Below are 6,287 nucleotides of genomic sequence, written 5' to 3'. Positions count from 1 at the left end.
AGGTTCATTTAAAAAATTCGTATCAGTTACGAAATTTATTTTGCTCTTATATAAACATGCCTTAAATACTGCATAACAGCTATGTACAAGTGTAAATGTTTAATATTTTCAACAAAGTTTCAGAGAGTTTTATGTAAAAAAAGTAATTACACAAGATTGAAATTCTTGAATAATTGAAATCATGCAATAATTATGAAAAATGTTACGTTTCCAACGACGTTTCAAAGTGAAATTCTCTGTTTCTCGGCTAAAAGTTATCTAGATTTGAAACTATTTTATTCAACGCGTACTCAGATAAGAGCGCAACGTCCGATTTTTTTCGGTGAAAAAGTTTAGGCCTTCAAATCAAAATCTGTCAGGTCATCACAATAAAAATATACTAGAAATGTATTACATAAAGATCAACACCATATAGAGCCAGCGCAGCGTCAAGGGCCACAAAATGCCTCTCAAGAAAACTAATACGAAACGTGAACCGGCCAAGACAAACAATAGATTTGGAAAAACGAAAAAAGGGATTAGAAACAAAAGACGTTTGAATAGAACTAATTCTCCTGGTAATGCCAATAGAAAATCAGCAGGTCCATCGGAAATAGCTGCGGGACAAAATAAAAAAGGTGAATCGACACGGAAGGAAAGCTTCAAACGCGCGGGTTTATTTTGCGACTTTCATACAAGTATGTTTGAATGTTGGAAATGGATTTACATAATATTTGAATTTGCTCGTTTCAAGTGGGAATGGTTATTAAATTTATAAATTTATTTTGGTCATACAAATATTAAAATGTTTTTGCAAATTCTGCCAGCGCGAATGTCGATCAAACTTTTCATAAAATTTTCACCTAATGTTAAAGCCGACAAATTATTTTCTTATTCATACTTTTTTAATTAAATTGAATAATTATTATTTTAATAATTCAATTTTTTTCAGATGATAATCATGTAAATCCACCAAATTCTAAAATATCAGAAAATTCAGATGATGCTTTTTGTGAAAAATTTACCATTTTGAGAATTTCTTCTACATGTGATAATTCTATCGGAAAAGAATCTAAAATTTGCAAAGAGAACTCATTGCTAGACGAACTTTGCCACGCAACGGGCAGTTCTGATGAAAGTATGATAAAATGTTATTGTTCCATAGTTAAATAATTAATTATTATTTAGTATCACAAGAAAATTAAATGTACTACACATTTTTTTACTTTGAAGGTATAGCAAGTTCTTCGAGTGAAGGACTAAGTTCAATATCTGAAGCAAAGACATGCTCTTTTCATCGTTATCGGAAGTAACCCTGGAGAGCCAAAAAAAATATTTAAAGATGAAAAATCTGATGATAATGTAATAACTTTACATATACGTTATTTAATATATTATAACAACTGACTAAAATTTTAAAAATAATAAAAGTATTAAAATTAATCGGGATTGGTGACTTATAATTATTAGTAAAAAAATGGTTTCCTGTACACGTTTTCGTAAAAAAATTAAACCGTGTTTGAATCGATTTTTAAAGATAGCGCCTGTAATGATCGGTCAAGTTGTTATTGGATTGAGTATTTTACATCAAATTTTCTAAAGGTATGATGAAAACCATTTTTTGCAGATTATCATCTCACGCGCTCTCTTTATATACGTATATACTTTTAAATTTTACTTGATAATCATAATATAAACATCTTCCATATCATCGTAGAGTGAAATAAATATTGGAAAAAGCATCCCTTGTGAAGGCCAAGATTTATCACCTTTTAACAGCATTTTGAAGAAAAAATCTTCTGAGCTAATTGAAAGAGATGGTGGTGATATTGGAATTAGGAGTTTCTTTGACGAAACAGGTTGGCAAACCTTAAACCCTTCTTTAAATTGAGTACCAATTTTATTATTATTTTTTAATTATTCAGTACCATATTGCTACCAAGCTTATCCGAGTAAGAAAAAGCAGACGAAGAAGGTCAATTTCAGACCTCAAGTTGATATAATTCAATACGCGGGAGGAGAAGGATGTCGTGTTATTTCACGAGTTACCGAACCATTGAAAAATGAGCGCGTTCAACAGGTAAATATACATTTTAGTAATCGATATATTTTTGAATTCTTGTTTTTAATGCAACCTTTATGCAACCTTTATGCAACCAAGACTGGTCTTTTGTCTAGGTATGTCGGACTCAATACTGCTTGGTATAATACCGACTAAAACCTTCGCTTTACCCTTGCTCCCGGTCCCCACGGAAACCGCCGTTAGGCGTTACTTCGTGGGGGGAGGAGGATCAAGAATGTTATCATTCTTGCACTGAAATTATACTTATCTTTTAAATGAGCGAATTCCGATTATTTATATATGTACATATGTATTTATGTATATATGTATAAATGTATATATGATACGATATAAGCTGTCCTTAATTGAACTATTATTCCAGGCACGAAATACAGAATTAAGAAAAGGATACTTGATGCTCAAGTTTCAAAGAGTAGAAACATGGCATAAAAATATAAAATTTATCAAGTAATCGACAAACAAATTTTATATATAATACTTTTTATATAAGGCTCAATTTTACTATTTTTTGAAACGGATATTTTGGGATATGCATAATATGCATAATTTTATATGCGCTTTTATGTTTATTTGGATTAAATAAACCATTGAAATAGTAAAAATGTGATTATAAAATAATGATAACGACTTAATAAAAATTTTGAAATTAAGTTTTAAAATTAATATTTTATACTTTTCGTAGGGTAAGTTACAGTAATCGCAAAAAATGGATGTATGTGTGTATGTACCAATACACATTTTTGTCGACGATTTTGCAAACATGGATCAACCGATTTATATAATCCTAAAAATATTCGATTCGTATTGATGGCAGGCGTTTTGATTAATTTCTAGCAAAGGCAGGTGCATCGCAAATACACGGGGGAAAAATGCAAAAAAAATAAAAAATGACAATTCAGTTTTTGAGAAAACGTACTGTCCAATTCGAATTATTCAGAACTGATTTAATTTTTGAAATGACAGGTCCAGCTTTTTTATAGATCGAATAAAAAAAATAAAAAAAATCATTTGGCGTTCAAAAATAATTTTTAGACATATGCACATCAAATTATCAGATATTTTATAGAAATTTTTAGAGAAAAATATTTCAAAATTCTAATATTTTCAAAGTTCAAATAAATTGTTTTAAAATGTTTCTAAAGATTCTAATTTTTGGCACACGAGGTTCCAGCAATTTGCTTTAAGGCACGATGCCATGCACTACAAGATTAGTTTTGAATTTATATTTTACGTTAACATCCGAAGTAGAGTTACATATAACATAACGTAACAATGCAACCTTCGGATCCAACCAGGGGATGTTTTTGCCCGATTCCTCAATTTGCCCTTTAGTCACCTTTAGTCAAATCTTAACCAATTACAATTAAATTTAAAATACACAATTCGAAGCATTTCATTATCTCCTAGGAATTGACTGAAAGATTGAGAAGAAAATTTATATATTTAAGCATAAATGTACCAATACACCGCAAGATCTTTGCATTTGATCTGAGCGCATGCGTCCGCTTTTCCTCCCACCGCACCGCGTTTTTACGCGATGTCATGGCGTAATGTCACAATCAAAATCGTGAAAATTGGTATGCGAGTAGTATTGACAAGTAAGTCGCTCCTTGCTAGATTGCAAATAACACCAATTAATTTTATGCTAAAATAGAGTACTTTTACCAAAATAATGGGCCAATTTTCGTATTACTCCTTCGTGCAAACATACTAGTGCTACGATTATAACTTGAACTTGTGCATTCTACGCTAAATTTGATACAATAACCAATAAATTTGATTGGAGTTCCGGACAACGAATCCAGAACTACGCGTGTGCTACGGGGAGCAACGTAGATGGTTAATTAAGTGATCTTGAATAATTTCTTACCCTTATACAAACTTTATTGTAGTGAATTTAATTATAAAATAATTTTTAATAAATCATTACATTGAATTAAATTCAGTGTTATTACTGTTATTAATTTTACATAAAGCGCGAAACAAATTATGATGTGAAATAACGTGGACATAAATTGAAATTATGATTAATTTTGATGATACATGTTTGGAGTTATGAATTAAGTTGATTGAGTTTTCTAAGGAAGGTGAGTTGATAAACTAGGTCAATATATTTTTGTTAATTTCAAAAATAAACGCCGATAAATAGATTTATGATAAATAACATGTTTTCTTATTCAAGAGTTTACTTGCTTTACTATTTAAAATTTCAGATAACATTAATAGCAGCAGCAAGATAAATCAAGATTATAACTTAACTTGATCAAATATTTTATAACAATCAAATACATGGTGGATTTTTATTTCAACAAATATTTCTTAATAATGTACATATATGATCGATTTAGTATTTGTGATTTACTTCTTAATTAGATATATAATTGTTTATAGGTATACATGGATTCAAATTGACAAAATTGATAGTTTAACATTTTCGATTTGAGTAATTGATTCATTTCGTGAATTCTTTGCAAATAGATTTAGATTCAAGAGTTTGCATTAATGCTGATGAATAATTAGTGAAAAATGATGTTGTTAATTAATTAGTAATATAGATATATCATATATCCATATATGTGCGTTACACATATCTATAGTTTAATTATTGATATTTAACATATAAATATTTATCAAATACATCAATGACTTTTTGCATTCGGACATACAGTAATTCAATTCCGAGTACCTACTATTATGAATCTATAGTTTAATTATTGATATTTAACATAAAAATATTTATCAAATACATCAATGACTTTTTGCATTCGGATATAGAGTAATTCAATTCCAAGTACCTACTATTATGAATATATAGTTTAATTATTGATATTTAACATATAAATATTTATCAAATACATCAATGACTTTTTGCATTCGGACATACAGTAATTCAATTCCGAGTACCTACTATTATGAATCTATAGTTTAATTATTGATATTTAACATAAAAATATTTATCAAATACATCAATGACTTTTTGCATTCGGATATAGAGTAATTCAATTCCAAGTACCTACTATTATGAATATATAGTTTAATTATTGATATTTAACATATAAATATTTATCAAATACTTTTGCATTCGGATATACAGTAATTCAATTCCGAGTACCTACTATTATGAAACGTGCTTCTTACTCAAATTGTGCTTTGTTTTTAGCAGGCGTTGTTTTCATATAAAGCCTATAACTCAAAATATGATTAGTAAAATTCAATTAATTATTATTATTTATTTTTATGAAATTAATATTGTTTACTACAACCAAGGACACAAAAATGTATACGATATTTGCTTATTTATTGCCGTTTGCATTTAATCCATTCAAAATATGATTACTATCATTCAATTAATCATTATTATTTATTTTAATAATATCACTATTCTTTGTTGCAATCAAGGTCGCAAAAGTGTATTTAGTGTTATGCTTATTTATTTTCTTCTAGAATTCTATTTTTGTCTATAAATCACTAAAGTTTGCGTGTTTTCGATGTCTGCAAAAATATTTTGAATGATATACTGTGTATTAGTTTTAATCGATCGAGCTGTTTACTTTACTACAATTAGTATTATATTATTATTGTTAGTTAAAATAATTCGAAACATTATCTATTTTTTCAATGAAAATAGCTAAATTTATAAAATATTCACGCCGACAGTAATCAAAACGTTGAAATTTATTAAATTAAATCTAAAAGCTGAAAACGTCAGTCATAAAGTAAGTTTATATTAAATTATCAAGCAGTTACGGCGAGTAACGGTCATGACAACCTGAGTGATTTTATATACTCAGAAAGCTCAATTTTCTGCAAAGTTACTATAAGTATAATTGACGTTAAAATCATAATTTATGCAAAATATAGAAAAATGTTTTATTGAGTCTCATATAATCAAAGTGGTCATAAAACAGGCTATTGGATATTTGCAGAATTTTTATAAGCGTATGAGAAATTAATTTTATCTATATCAAAAGTAATTAAAAAATGTAATTTTACTTAGAACCTCCTCATGAACAGTTTTAAAAAATAACTGACTTCAAATTGAATTAAAAATAACTTGTGAATGAAACTCAAACTTTCTGTAGAAATTGCTTTTCACGAAAAATCTATAAATTCGTTCTTCCGCCAGTATTACTGCACGTACTGAGATAAATGAAAATCCTTTATAACTTTAATTGAATTTTAATATTTATATTATTTGATTTGATATAATTATAAGGTACAAATT

The sequence above is a fragment of the Ctenocephalides felis genome, unplaced genomic scaffold (assembly GCF_003426905.1).
Source record: "Ctenocephalides felis isolate EL2017-DRISC unplaced genomic scaffold, ASM342690v1 CF-g0.4_SCAFFOLD_00845, whole genome shotgun sequence".
NCBI classification, from domain to species: domain Eukaryota; kingdom Metazoa; phylum Arthropoda; class Insecta; order Siphonaptera; family Pulicidae; genus Ctenocephalides; species Ctenocephalides felis.
Note: the sequence above shows the minus strand (reverse complement) of the source record.